This window comes from Triturus cristatus, chromosome 6, assembly GCF_964204655.1.
Source record: "Triturus cristatus chromosome 6, aTriCri1.1, whole genome shotgun sequence".
Classification (NCBI taxonomy): Eukaryota; Metazoa; Chordata; class Amphibia; order Caudata; family Salamandridae; genus Triturus; species Triturus cristatus.
This window is the reverse complement of record NC_140589.1, coordinates 1,235,159,483-1,235,173,909: the sequence shown is the minus strand read 5'-3', so window position 1 is coordinate 1,235,173,909 and position 14,427 is coordinate 1,235,159,483. Positions and strand designations below refer to the sequence as shown.

Here is a 14,427-nt window from a genome sequence, read left to right as displayed (position 1 = left end):
CTCCCTGCCATCGCCACTGCCACCCTGCATGCTACTACACATTCTAGCCACTTCCCTTACTTTCCTCCTATTTATTAATTTATTTATTTTAGCAGTTTTGTATAGCGCGAACAAGACCCTTGCAGGTATCAGAGCGCTTTACAGTACAGAGCTATCAACATAAAAACATATCAATATCGTGAAGTAGGTGAATACAGGAAAGTTGCGCAAACACGAATAGCATGTATTTACAAGGGAATATCAAAGAGTCAAGTAAATTTGGCTAGAAGAATAGATTTCACTTCTTTTAAAAAAAAAAGCTGCGGATGGATTAAGTCTCGTTTCTTGGGGCAAGGCATTCCAAATCCTGGGAGCCATTCCTGAGAAGGACCGGTAGTATGTTTTCATCTTGGAGAACCGTTGTTGCTCAAGTAGAAAATTGCTGGAGCTCCTAGAGGATCTGTTACCACCCGATAGTACCAGTTTCTCCGCTAGGTATCTCGGTGTCTTGTGGTGTAAGGCCTTATGTGTCATACAAGCGATTTTCAGATGAATTCTGGCCTCAAAAGGAAGCCAGTTGAGGGCACGAAGGTCAGGGGAGATGTGGGTGTTTCTTTTGGAGCCTGTCATAAGCCTAGCGGCTGTATTGATTGTAGCTCTTAAAGGAGTGGTCGTTGATCTGGGTAGGCCGCAGAGGGCAGTACTTCCATAATCCACTTTGGGAATTACTAGAGATTGAACTGCCTGTTTAAAGTCGCTAGCCGGTATGAAGGGTTTCAGTTTTCTCAAGGTGTTAATCTGGAAATTAGCTCCTTTGGTTGCATCGCTGATGTGCTTCTGCATATTTAACTTGTTGTCCAAGGTTATTCCCAGTGATTTAGCTGAGTCAATGATGATCGGTTGACCACCTAGTGCTGTAATGTGCTTCATCCATTCAAGGATGGTGGTTGTTTGGTTGGGAGGGGCGATTAGGAGAAATTCAGTTTTTAGACTGTTTAGTTTTAGATGATTTTCTGCCAACCAGATTTGTGTTTTATGGAGTGTTGAATTAAGGGACTTGATGTCATCAAGTGAGTGGATCTTAATGTAGAGTTGTGTGTCGTCGGCATACATGTGATATTGGATGTTAGATGAATTGAGTAACTCAGTGAGAGGTTCCATAAACATATTGAAAAGTGTCGGGGAGAGGGATGAACCCTGGGGTACTCCCAGAGTGACCGGGGAGGGGTTTGATAGCGATTGGTTAATCTTGAATCTTTGAGTTCTATTTTGGAAGAAGGACGTGAACCAATTTAACACAGTACCAGATAGTCCCATCCTGAGTTTTAGGAGGTCTAGAAGATTGTCATGTTTGACTGTGTCGAAGGCTGAGGATAAGCCCTCCGTACTGTGCAGGTTTGTATCATTGAACCCCATTAAGGCAGCATACAGACCCCAGCCCTCCCATTTTATGCCCCGGTTCCCATTTATAAAGAACTGCTGTTCCTGGTATGGGCTGATACCCGATATCACATTATCACCCGATATCACAATGATGGAGAAAGCTTGCAATCCTGGGGGAATCTCACACACTGCTAGGGGAGGTCAGGCTACTGGAGGAAGCTAACACTACAGGAAAAAGCTTGCAATGCTAGGGGAATCTCACACTGCTCTACTGGTGCAAGTTCAGAATACCTCAGAAAGCTCATACAGCCAAGAGACTCATACACTTATGGGGGAAATTTACACTCATGGGGGAATCGTACACTAGTGGAGGGAATCTCAAGCAACTGGAGGAAGCTTACACTGCCCAAGGAAGCTTACACTGTTGGAGAAGCTTGCACTGCTAGGGGACGCTCGCAATGCTGGGAGAATCTCACACACTGCTGGAGGAAGCTTGCAATGCTTATGGAATCTCACACTGCTCTGCTAGAGGACGTTCATTCTGCTGGGGAAGCTCATACGGCTAGAAAAAGATTGCAGCACTCACAGTTTTTCTCAGTGCTGCAGGAAAAGGACCATGCTGGAGAAACTCCCATTGTGGGAGCCCAAGAGTAATGACAGATGGAACTTGTGCTGCTGGGTGTAGCTTGCGCTGCTGGATGAAGCTCACGCTGCTGGATGACGCTCGCGCTGCTGGTGGAAGCTGGTATTATTGGAGTCCAAGAGCAATGGCAGATGAAACTCGCACTGCTGAAGGAATCTCACACTGATAGAGGAAGCTTGCAATGCTGGGTGAATCTCACACATTGCTAGGGACGCCCAAAGCTGGCACTGCTGGAGAGAGCTCGCAATGTGGGAGGAATCTACTATTGTGCAGGGGAAATTTCAAACTGCCTTGGGAATATCGCACAGTGCTGAAGGAAGTTTGCAATGCTTGGGGGTGCTCACACTGCTCTGTTAGAGTGAGTTCAGATCGCTGTGGGTAGCTCATGAAGCCAGGGTCTCACGCTGTTCGGGAATTCACACACTATTGGGGGATTCATACACTGTTGGATCTCTTTAGCACTAATAGTTAACTTTTAGATTAATCGGACCTAGCTGGAGGAATCTGCCATCTTTTAAGTCTTGTCCGGCCGAAAGGATATTATGTTGGCATAAATATGCGGGTGACACACTCTCTGTGGCACAGTGGCACACACCACACTTTTCGATATCTCTGGAGGCCACAGGCCCACCTCGAACCCTGCTCTCGGCACCTGGTCTGTAGCGCTGCCAATAGCTTCTGTGCACCTCAAAAGCCCGCCCCTTCACCGAACCCCCCACCTGGGCCTGTAAGATGAATGATGCTACCATGCTACAAAATTCGATTTGTCTTGGGTCAGACAAACCGCGCCAAGGTCCATAAATCAGAAGCCGGCACAGTTTAATAAAAATGCATTGACTTACAATTGATTATTAATCAAATGGCCATTATTGGCAGCGGCCGCCACCGAGGGGTGCGCGGAAGTGATCGGAAATCCATGGTGGCTGCTAGACGCATGCGTAAGATAGCCGTCTGTATTGTGCATTTGTTCTGGAAAGGTCAGGCAAAATAAAGTGCGAATTCACCCAGCCAATCCCAGGACAAACAAGCATTTAAAAGGCAATAGGACTCATATTTACACAAGACCTATTGCATTCGTAACGGAAGTGTGGGCGTCAAAGAAGGCATGAACGGGAGGGGGGTGGTGGTGGGACAAGAAGTCACGGACTGCGAGAGGGAACGGGGGAGGCAGAGGAACAAAACAGTTTTTAAAGCAAAGTGGCCGATAGCCATGGAAGGACAAAAATTACGACATGGCCGTCGGGACTAACAATCTGAAAACTAATCAGAATGCAGCATTTAGGATTTCGGCCAATCAAAAAGATAGGCGTAAAGTGGGCGGAGCTTCCCCCTCTATACTGTATACTGAATGCCTCGCAAAGCGGGCAGCGCATGCGCTGCAACGCTAGGCGAGACCTAAAAATTAACTTTGAGGTTGTTAACTAATCATTATATCCCTAAACAGCAGGGAAAAAGGAGCTTTACTAAAATATTTGAATTTTATACAGATACGTTCATCATCTTGTTTTGGTGCGGAATCCATCACAGTGATCAGAAAAATTTAATTAAATTGTTCCTTTCTTTACAATTAGGGGCCGATTCCGATCCTGTATTTTTTTTCCCCGTCCGACTCGTATCGGTAAATTTTTCCATACAAATCGTACAAGTCCCGTCCGACCCGTGAAGTACGATTCGTACGGGAAAAATACAACTTTTCCCGATCCGATTTGTACGGATCGGCCCGATCCTTACAATTCGGATCAAGAAAAGTTGTACCAGACAGACCCGGACACTTTTCCGTACAAATTGTAAAAATGCAGTCCAACCGTACTAGTACGATCCGGACCGGCTTTCCGATTTACGATTTGTACGGAAAACATCCCGTACACGGGGAAAGCCATTACCAGCATGAAGCGAACTTTGTATGGAAAAGTTGTTCCCGGGGTACGAGTTGTACAGGAGTACGAGTCATACAGGCATACATCCCTGTGCCATTGTGTATGTACGGTGCGTACCCCAACATCGAGTATGTACTGTGCGTACCCCCAACATCGCGTACCCCAACATAGCGTACCCCAACATTGCATACCCCAACATGGCGTACCCCAACATCGCATATGTACGGTGTGTACATACGCGATGTTGGGGTATGCGACGTTGGGGTATGCGATGTTGGGGTACGCGATGTTGGGGGTACGCATAGTACATACGCGATGTTGGGGTACGCACCGTACATACACAACGCACGGGGGTGTATGCCTGTACGACTCTGTACAGGTGTTTTTGGCTTCCATAAGAAAAGAGCCATACGGAGTGCCGTAGGGACGAATCGTACTTGCTGGGCTGGAAACCGCTGCATAATTACATACAGACGTCGCATGAAAGCTGTTCCGGATCAGAATCGTTGGTTTATTTTAGCTGTATGGTCTTTTGTACGATATGTATGGAAAGAGGCTTTCTGTACGAATCGTACTTCCTAGGTTGTAAGAAAAGTTTACCGGGTACGAGTTGTATGGGAAAAACGCTCCATACAACGATTTGTTCTGCCTTTTTCCAGGATTGGAATTGGCCCCTTAATAGGTCCTGTTGAAAATCCTAATGAGTTGGAAAACTTCAACCCAAAACCATTATTTTATCCAATGGAGAATTACAAGACTATTTATATTTTTTGAAAATGTATTAAAGTTATTAAATTTAAAAAATCGACAAAAACGATGACCTTTTCACTGAAAATTCAAGACCTTGAAAACTGGGAGCAAGTGAGAAATTATCAGTGAGGGAAGGCAAAAACCAAAAAGGCGGTTCTGTTGTATTAATGTACTAGGATTATTAGGACCGGTACTTCAAGAAAAATGTATCAGATTTTAGCACCTACATGAAATTGCAGACTGATCTGACTTATGAATATTTGACATTGATTAAATATGATGTTCAATTAGCAGCGAATAATCAGTGGCTGTTGGAAAATTGCCCTCTCGGAAGGGTCATCCCAAATGTTTTGTCTTCCTCCTCTTTTTCTGACCTCATTTTTGTTGACATTAGGACTCTGAGAACTTTACCACTGCAAACCAGTGCTAAAGTGCATGTGCTGTCTCATCTGAACTTGGTAACGTTGGCTTATACCCAATTAGCATATTTTATTTACATATAAGTCCCTAGTAAAGTGGCATACATGTACCCAGGGCCTGTATATTCAATGCTGCTAGTGGGCCTGCAGCACTGATTGTGCCACTCACTTAAGTGACTATGTCTCAGGCTACTGCAGAGCCTATGTGTGCAGTTTTAAACTGCCATGTTGACCTGGTAAGTTAAACCTCTTGCCAGGGTTAAACCTTCCATTTTAATACATATAGGTCACCCCTAATGTAGGCCATGGACAGGGTGCAGGGTACAGTGTAGGGGGTGTAGCCCAGGAGCAGGTTGCAGTGTATTTAAAAGGTAGGACCTGTACTTTTAAGTTTTACATGTCCTGGCAATAAAAAAACTCTTAAATTCATTTGTTACTGCTTCAAGGCCTATTTCTCCCATAGGGTAACATTGGGATTACCTTATTACATTTTATGAGTGTAATTTCCAATTGGGAAGAGATACGACCTCCAAATCTGTTGTCTCTGGAATCACAATTTAAAATCACAACTTATGGTGAAGTCGGATTTTAAATTGTAATTCTGAAACTGGCACTTTTAGAAAGTTGGCATTTTCTTACTTTAGGCAGTTGGTGCTTTCTGCTTGTCTCTGAATACATGTCTGGGGTGGGTGACTGCTGGGCTTTGTGCCTTCACTCTAGACAGCCACCCACAAAAGGAGCTTAGATGTGACTGATGGGCCATCTACATCCTTATGGACCATCCTGAGCAGGATGAGAGGGAGGAGCTGACACACCTGAATAGGGTGTTTCATGACCCTACACAAAGGGCCGAATACCCCCCTGTAGTGAGTTTGGAGCCAGAGCAGGAAAGGCAAGGACTCTGGGCACTTCAAAGAAATCTCTTTGAAGTCTCCCCCACGTCAAAGGCACAACTTGGTATAAGTACTGGACCTCTGACACCACCACTTCAGTACACTTCTGGACCTGTGAAGACTCTGCCAAGTGGAAGGACTGTCGTGCTGCTACAAGGACTGCTAGTCTGCTGGACAACTGCTGGAAGAACTGCTTTTCTGCTGTGCTGCCCTGCTGCCTGCTACCCTCTGTTCAGCTGAGAAAGGACTGGACCAATCTCACTTGAACCCAGTGTGACCCAAAGGGCATGCAGGCTTGCACCAGGTTCTATGTCTCAGGGACTTCAAAGAATTTTCATCAACCTGAAACAGCACCTGGACTTTGTTTGCTGGAAGTCTTGCCCTGCCAGATGGTGCCAATCCAATCCTCGGATCTTGGAACTGGGTATAAAGTGCTGCAACTGCTAGAATTCACGCACCAACGACAGTGTGCTGATCGGAACCAGTGCATCTCCCTTGACACTAATGCATCGCTACTGTTGCATTGCCAACTATGCGATGCATTGTCTCCAGTTTCCGATGCATTTCCGACTTTAAGCAGCTTGGCGCTAACTCATCGTCTGAAAATCAGCATTGCAACAACACATCGGCTCCCTGCTTCCTGCCTCTCAACTCTAGTTCTGACACAGCCCCGACTATGCGTGGCTCAGCGCTGACACATCACATTCAGTCCTGCGGCTTAACGACGACACATCACCTCTTAGATTCTCGCATTTCGGCTCCATCGATGACGATGCTTCTAAAGCACTTTTCAGCGGGTAAGGCTGATCTCTGTATCCCACCTGTGCTCCTTCACGGTCAGCCTGAACGTTTGGATTTACCCAGGTCTAGCGTGACCAGATAGCCCTGGTTGGTGCTGTAAGTTTTTAAGCACTATTATTTCATTTAATCTTTCAAAATTCACAACTCTGGTTATGGTTATACTTATTGAATTTTTGTCATTTTGATCTTGTTTCGTTCATAAAAATAGCTATTTTTCTTAACTGGTGTAGAGTCTTTTTGTGCTGTTTTCATTGTGTTACTCTTTGAAGTGTTGCACAAATGCTTTACACATTGTCTCTTAAGTTAAACCTGCCTGCTTTGTGCCAAGCTACCAAAGAGTTGGCACAGGTTAATTTATGGTGCGCATCTGACTTACTCTGACTTGGATTGTGGCTCCTGCTTGGACAAGGTGCATACCTCTGCTAACCAGAAACCCAATTTCTAATAGTGGCTCAACAACGACATCAATAATTTCTAGTACAAAAATATCCTAATCATCATTTTATATATATGTTGTCAAAATTCATCAGGGAAAAGGTTTCTCTTTTGATAGCCAACAGCATCAAGGATAGATTTACATTTTCAAAATCTGTCATTTTTACAAACTGCTGAAGTGTGGAGTGTCATTCATCCAAGATAACATAGATTTCATAGGAATTTTCAAATTGGTTTTAGAAACAGTTTAGTTATTCCTGCTAAACGCAGACAGAGGAGCATGGGACATATTTACCACTTTTACATTATTAGTTTTGGACAGACGAATACTTTGAATGGAACAACAATGTCTACCTATAATGAACTGTGAACTCTATAGCCTGGAATGTAGCTCTATCATTTGCTTGTGCATAAATGGACATATGTGAACAAACAAATATTCTTTAGAGCCTGGTATGGGAAAGACATCTAAGATTTGTTGTATATTATTTTTATCAACATTTTTCAGTTGTGATCAGGTACCAAAATGGAACTGGAGGCTAGCATTGCAGAGCTACATGACTGCAGGGAGATTTCGATTTACAGCTGAAATCAATGACACAAAATAAGCACTTTTGGATGTTGACATTTTTAAATCTCCCTATCAATTGAACAATAATGCTTACAACAGCTTACAGGTAATAATTAACTACATTATTCAAGTCTCATGCTCCATATTTGAAACAGCACTAACCCTTCACTCAAATTATTACACTAAGAATATTATTTCGAAGGTGCAGGCGTTTCAAAAGGAATTACTAGAAATGGAGAGACATTTCAGAACGAGAGTTTATAGATTCATCATGTTAAAAGAACATTTTTCAAAGGTATTATGTGTTACTGACTTAAAGAGAAGGTTAACAGATTGACTTACATCATACAAAATACTCTCTAGAGGGGTCATATATAAAAACTATCATCCTTTATCTCTATTCTCTTAATCTCTATTAGCTTAATTAGTGGAAGGTGTTAATGATAATGCTTATCTGCCTGCTCCTCCGGTTGTAAATCTGTAATATTCCATTATGTTATTTTATACTGTAATCATTGTGCAACATGTCAGCAACTATTTCTACACCACTCTGGCTCCATGTAGATTTAGATTGAGCTCTATAAAAACTATTAATGAATAAGGAAATACATAGTATAGTAAGTGTCTTTCAATAAATCCATTATTTTTATATCAGACAGTAGAAACAGAGCATGTCTATAGTAAAAGTAATTTCGGTCACCATGGACACTGAAATGACAAAGGTGTATGAAACAAAATATAAAGGGAACATTTTCTACATGCACTAACTGCACATACATTTTGAAAGGAGATGATATAACTTATCCCTTTATTAGTAATAAAATTAATTTGCTATACTTTTGGTGTGTATAAGTAACTGTATTTATGCAATATCTTGCCCATGTAAAAACATACGGGCATATTTATGAGCCCCTTTGCGTCGCTTTTGCACCACGCAACATGGTGCAAGAGCGACACAAATGTAAAATGAGATTAATGTAGCCACGCAAGGCCACCTTGCGTGGCCATCTGTGGCTTCCTAAATCTCAAGTAATGTAACGCAGTGCAAATAACCTAGGAATGTGCCAAAAAGATACTCCTCCACAGGAGTGGCGTAAAGAAGAGAAATATCTTTATTTCTTCTTGTTTTTTCCTCTTACTATGCGTACTGCATTCTGCACTGCCCTGTGCCACAATATCCAAAAATATGCCCCATAGTATGTGGGAATGACCAAAAGACCAGTTAAATTAAGGGTAGAATAAACAAAAATGTTTCATTTAAAGTGTTTCGTTTTAATTCATATGCTGATATGTTCTTTAGACAAAATAATTTCATCTGGAAAGAAGGTGATTTAATAATTTGCAGTTGAATGCAGGTCATTATTTCTGAATGTTTTTATATATTTGTTTACATGACGAGTAAATAAATTGTGATGATATAGATTTATATACTATTTTTGACATAACATATGGCTTAGCAGGTTCAGGACATGCCATGAAACTGAACATGGACAAAATGTTTGTTTTTATAAACAGCAGATTATTTCAAATACTTTTAGTGAATACCCACTGTAAAGGTAATCAATTGGTTTTCTAATTTTATTTACATTAAATCAATATCATACTGGTTTTGTGAACTAGTATTGTAATGAAAGACAGACTATTATACTAGTGGTGCAGGCATGATGCATTGGGATGTTACGCCCTTACATCAAATCTCTTTGGAATTTTATTTGATCATTCAAAATGTGTGTTAACATTTGCCTTTTTACTTCTTATAACTGAATGCATTGGGCTTAAACTGTTCAGTCCATTTTTACGGCTTATGTTTAGCTGTACTGGTATTAATTACCTGCCCTTTGAAGAATTTGTTTGATGATGGAACATGAAATAGTAAACATAATGAATTAAAGAGAAGTAATGCATCCTTAATAAAGGACTCTCACTGCAGCATAATTTGGGACACATTTTGACCGAAATCCAGCTGTCAGAACCTCTTACAGAGGGCTGCAGGACAAGCAGAAGCGACTGGTCCCAACCGTGGGGGTTGAGGGCCCGATTCACAGAACTAACTTAAGACAAAATCCTAAACTTACTACCATTTTGGTATTCACAGAAGGCACTTACTCATTTTGGTATTCACAGAAGTTAGGAGTCCTAACTTTAGGACTCCTAAATGCCTTCTGTGAATACCGAAAGTCTTGAAATTAGGATTTTTCTCAGTTTAGTAGTAGTATAGTTAGGACTCCTAACTTTAGGACTCCTAAATGCCCTCTGTGAATACCGAAAGTCTTAAAATTAGGATTGTTCTCAATTTAGTAGTAGTAAAGTTAGGACTCCTAACTTTAGGACTCCTAAATGCCTTCTGTGAATACCGAAAGCCTTAAAATTAGGATTTTTCTCAGTTTAGTAGTAGTAAAGTTAGCACTCCTAACTTTAGGACTCCTAAACTGAGAAAAATCCTAAGTTTAAGACTTTCGGTATTCACAGAAGGCATTTAGGAGTCCTAAAGTTAGGACTCCTAACTTCTGTGAATACCGAAGTGAGTAAGTGTCTTCTGTGAATACCAAAATGAGTAAGTGCCTTCTGTGAATACGAAAATGGTAGTAAGTTTAGGATTTTGTCTTAAGTTAGTTCTGTGAATCGGGCCCTGAGTCTTTTATTACCAATGTCCCCGGTTTTTACCTACTATGGATCTTGGGCAACTATGCCAAATAGCCTCCCAGTAGCTGCATGGGTCGAGCAGTCCAATGCTTGAGCAGAAAGCGGGGTAGTTGTGGGGTAGAACACAGACTGACAACTTCAAATTAGGAGTGGGCAGAACTCGTGGAATTTCGAGGGAACTCCACAACGTGTGGAGGAGGGAATAGGAGGCATGGGGTTCTAGGAGCTAGCAGCCTCCACTATTAAATGTTTACCACAGAAAGGTGCTCCTAGTGAAAGTGACCCTAGTACAGTTACAAAAGCATTGTGAGTGAGGGCATCTTACAAAAAGTGACGGACTGGTCTCACACACCACCTGGTGTCATACTTCATCATCGGCCAGTCCTCGCCCTCTAAAACCTTCGTTTGATAGAGGGCGGCTATACACCTGACGACAGGGATGCACTTCTAAGCTATTGAGTGGGGGCCCGTGAAAATGTGTGTGAGGTTATAAATCATTATAGTTACCAGAAAATCTTATTTTAATGTGGATAATAACAATATGATACTAAAAGCATTGGACGGTGAGTGGGGTGTTTAGTGTCCCCTAACCGTCTCGTGAGTGGTCAACATGTTTCTGCCGTGTCGACCCAAGTGGGTCCAAGGCATTCATCAGGACCTAAGTGAAAACAGGGGGGCTCTGTTCTTACCAACTGGTGGCAAGACAATACCACTGTGCGGGTGTGGCAAAGGCCACGCTCCACTTCCTAATGAGCTTCCAAATGTCAAGCCTAGAGAAAGAGTGATAATATATCAAACATATATTTGAAACTGTAAGAATGGGTCAGGAAAACAATAAAATATAAGCATAAAGAAACAACGCATGCGTAGGTTCCTCTAGGTGAGTGACTAATCACATGACTTGTGACACTATGGTGCCAATTACGATCCGGTAAAAAAATTCCCCGTGCGACTCGTATCCGGTCTTTTTACCGTACGAATCGTACAAGTGAAGTACGAACTGGCAATCACTATTCTCATGGTAAAAAGTCCATACGAACCGCATCGGGAATGATTTCCCACACGTCCTCGGGTCGGAAAATGTGTCCGACACGTCCTCGGACGATTTACCGTACAAATGGGAAAGGTGAAGTCCGACCGAGGATTCACGATCCATCCCGTGCGTCCGATGTTACAACCGTATGGAAAAAACACCGTCCGCACCGAACTCCCATAGCAACCATGGAGACATGTGCCCGCATACGTGCCCAACACTCCCCCCCGCCCCCGTACGTCCGAGACGTACCCCCGTGTATGTACACCCCCACCCGTGTATGTACACCCCAGTACGTTCGAGTCGAACCCCCACCCCTGTACGTGTCGTACCACCGTCTATGTACACCCCAGTATGTTCGAGTCGAACCCCCACCCCTGTACGTGTCCGACCCCCATGTATGTACACCCCAGTACGTTCGAGTCGTACCCCCACCCCTGTACGTGTCGTACCACCGTCTATGTACACCCCAGTACGTTCGAGTCGTACCCCCACCCCTGTACGTGTCCCACCCCCGTGTATGTACACCCCCACCCGTGTATGTACACCCCTGTACGTTCGAGTCGTACCCCCACCCCTGTACGTGTCGTACCACCGTCTATGTACACCCCAGTACGTTCGAGTCGTACCCCCACCCCTGTACGTGTCCAACCCCCATGTATGTACACCCCAGTACGTTCGAGTCGTACCCCCACCCCTGTACGTGTCGTACCACCGTCTATGTACACCCCAGTACGTTCGAGTCGTACCCCCACCCCTGTACGTGTCGTACCACCGTCTATGTACACCCCAGTACGTTCGAGTCGAACCCCCACCCCTGTACGTGTCCGACCCCCATGTATGTACACCCCAGTACGTTTGAGTCGTACCCCCACCCCTGTACGTGTCGTACCACCGTCTATGTACACCCCAGTACGTTCGAGTCGAACCCCCACCCCTGTACGTGTCGTACCACCGTCAATGTACACCCCAGTACGTTCGAGTCGAACCCCCACCCCTGTACGTGTCGTACCACCGTCAATGTACACCCCAGTACGTTCGAGTCGAACCCCCACCCCTGTACGTGTCGTACCACTGTCAATGTACACCCCTGTACGTTCGAGTCGTACCCCACCCCTGCACGTGTCGTACCACCGTCTATGTACACCCCAGTACGTTCGAGTCGTACCCCCACCCCTGTACGTGTCGTACCACCGTCAATGTACACCCCAGTACGTACGAGTCGTACCCCCACCCCTGTACATGTCGTACCACCGTCAATGTACACCCCTGTACGTTCGAGTCGTACCCCCACCCCTGTACGTGTCGTACCACCGTCTATGTACACCCCAGTACATTCGAGTCGTACTCCCACCCCTGTACGTGTCGTACCACAATCAATGTACACCCCAGTACGTACGAGTCGTACCCCACCCCTGTACGTGTCGTACCACCGTCAATGTACACCCCAGTACGTTCCCGTCGCACCCCCAACACAACCTCCTAAGTACGGAGCGCACCCCAGGCCCCAACATCACAACCGCATGTATGAGTCGTACCAAGCCACACACAAGGACAGCACCGTACAACCAAATGGCCCATGTACACACCGTACACACGCTCAAAACGCACGTACACAACCAGGACAAAACAAAACAACACAAGAATACACTATACGAATGGCACAAAGCCACTAAACATGGCCAACAAACACTACAAAAACACCTTCACTGACCTGCAACTGCCAAAAACAAACAGAGGCCCAAAACACCACCACTCCTTATAACACACCCACCCAAACTTCAAACACAGCCACACCCACCAATGGACTAATAAAAAGGGCCCACACACACAAACCATGAGCCTTTGCAACAGACTCACTGCTGCCAGACACCACAGAACCATACTACAAGCTTCACCACACCTTACACTTGCACACCTTCACACAACCACCTTCACAAACACCCCCTCATCACATTCACACACACACACCTGCACAACCACACCCACACACCCACAACCATCCACACACCCCCCCCACCATCCACACCCACACCCCTCACCATGCCCACTAACAAGAATCCAAAGTTCAGTAACCGAGAGTTGGAGGTCCTTGTTGATGAAATCCTCAGAGTCGAGCCACAGCTCTTTGGAACATTGGTCAGACAGACCAGCATTGCAGCAAAAACAGCCATGTGGCAGACCATCGTCGATGCTGTGAATGCTGTTGCGGACACCAGAAGGACCAGGCAGGAATGCCAAGCCAGGTGGTACGATCTGCGGAGGAGGGTCCGAGCCAAGATGCTGGAGGAACACAACCAGGCCAACGCCACTGGAGGAGGGCCCTCCCGCAGACCCGTACACTACCAGCCCTGGGAGGAGAGGGTGATGGCCATACAGCCGGTGGAGGCAGTCGAAGGATTAGGAGGACTCCGAGACCCGGGTGAGTACACAAACAACGCACCTCACATGGGGGGAACGTCATCCACAACCAAACTCACAAACAGGCACGCAACCACCCCAAGCTATCACATGACTCACCCACACTCCATGAACATGCACATGCCACTGCCGCCACCATGCCCCATGCACCCAGCTGGACAATGTCAAGTCACAGGCCACAGCAGACACCAACACATGACACGGTAACCCGGAGGGCGGGAGGGTGGGCCCCAAAAATCACATCGTGCAACTCAGAAGCAGACAACAATGCCCACTGCCCATATGGCCCAGGTCACAGCCAGACAAACAGTGTGTCCCCACACAGGAAAGAATCGCCAGCAAATGGCGGACGCTTTGCATCAACACATGGGGGTGAAGGCACTGTTTTGCACATGACAGCAGCTAATGAACAGCCAACACTGTGAAAGAGTGGCAGCACACACAACCACAGCAGCAGCGCACACACAGACACTACACCCAATGGGTGCCTGGAGATCTGAAACAAACTCACAGCAACAAGCCAAGGGCCATTCAAAGGACTGGAAAAAGTGTGTGTCTAGGAAGCTGGGCTGAGGTGAC

The 14,427-nt window shown here is 45.0% G+C and overlaps 1 protein-coding gene across 1 annotated transcript in view; it reads right to left on the bottom strand.

The window, feature by feature from the left end:
* Window positions 1-14,427, bottom strand: part of LOC146821237 (interleukin-20 receptor subunit alpha-like) — a 313,666-nt gene that overhangs the window by 273,501 nt on the left and 25,738 nt on the right. The window lies entirely within an intron of this gene.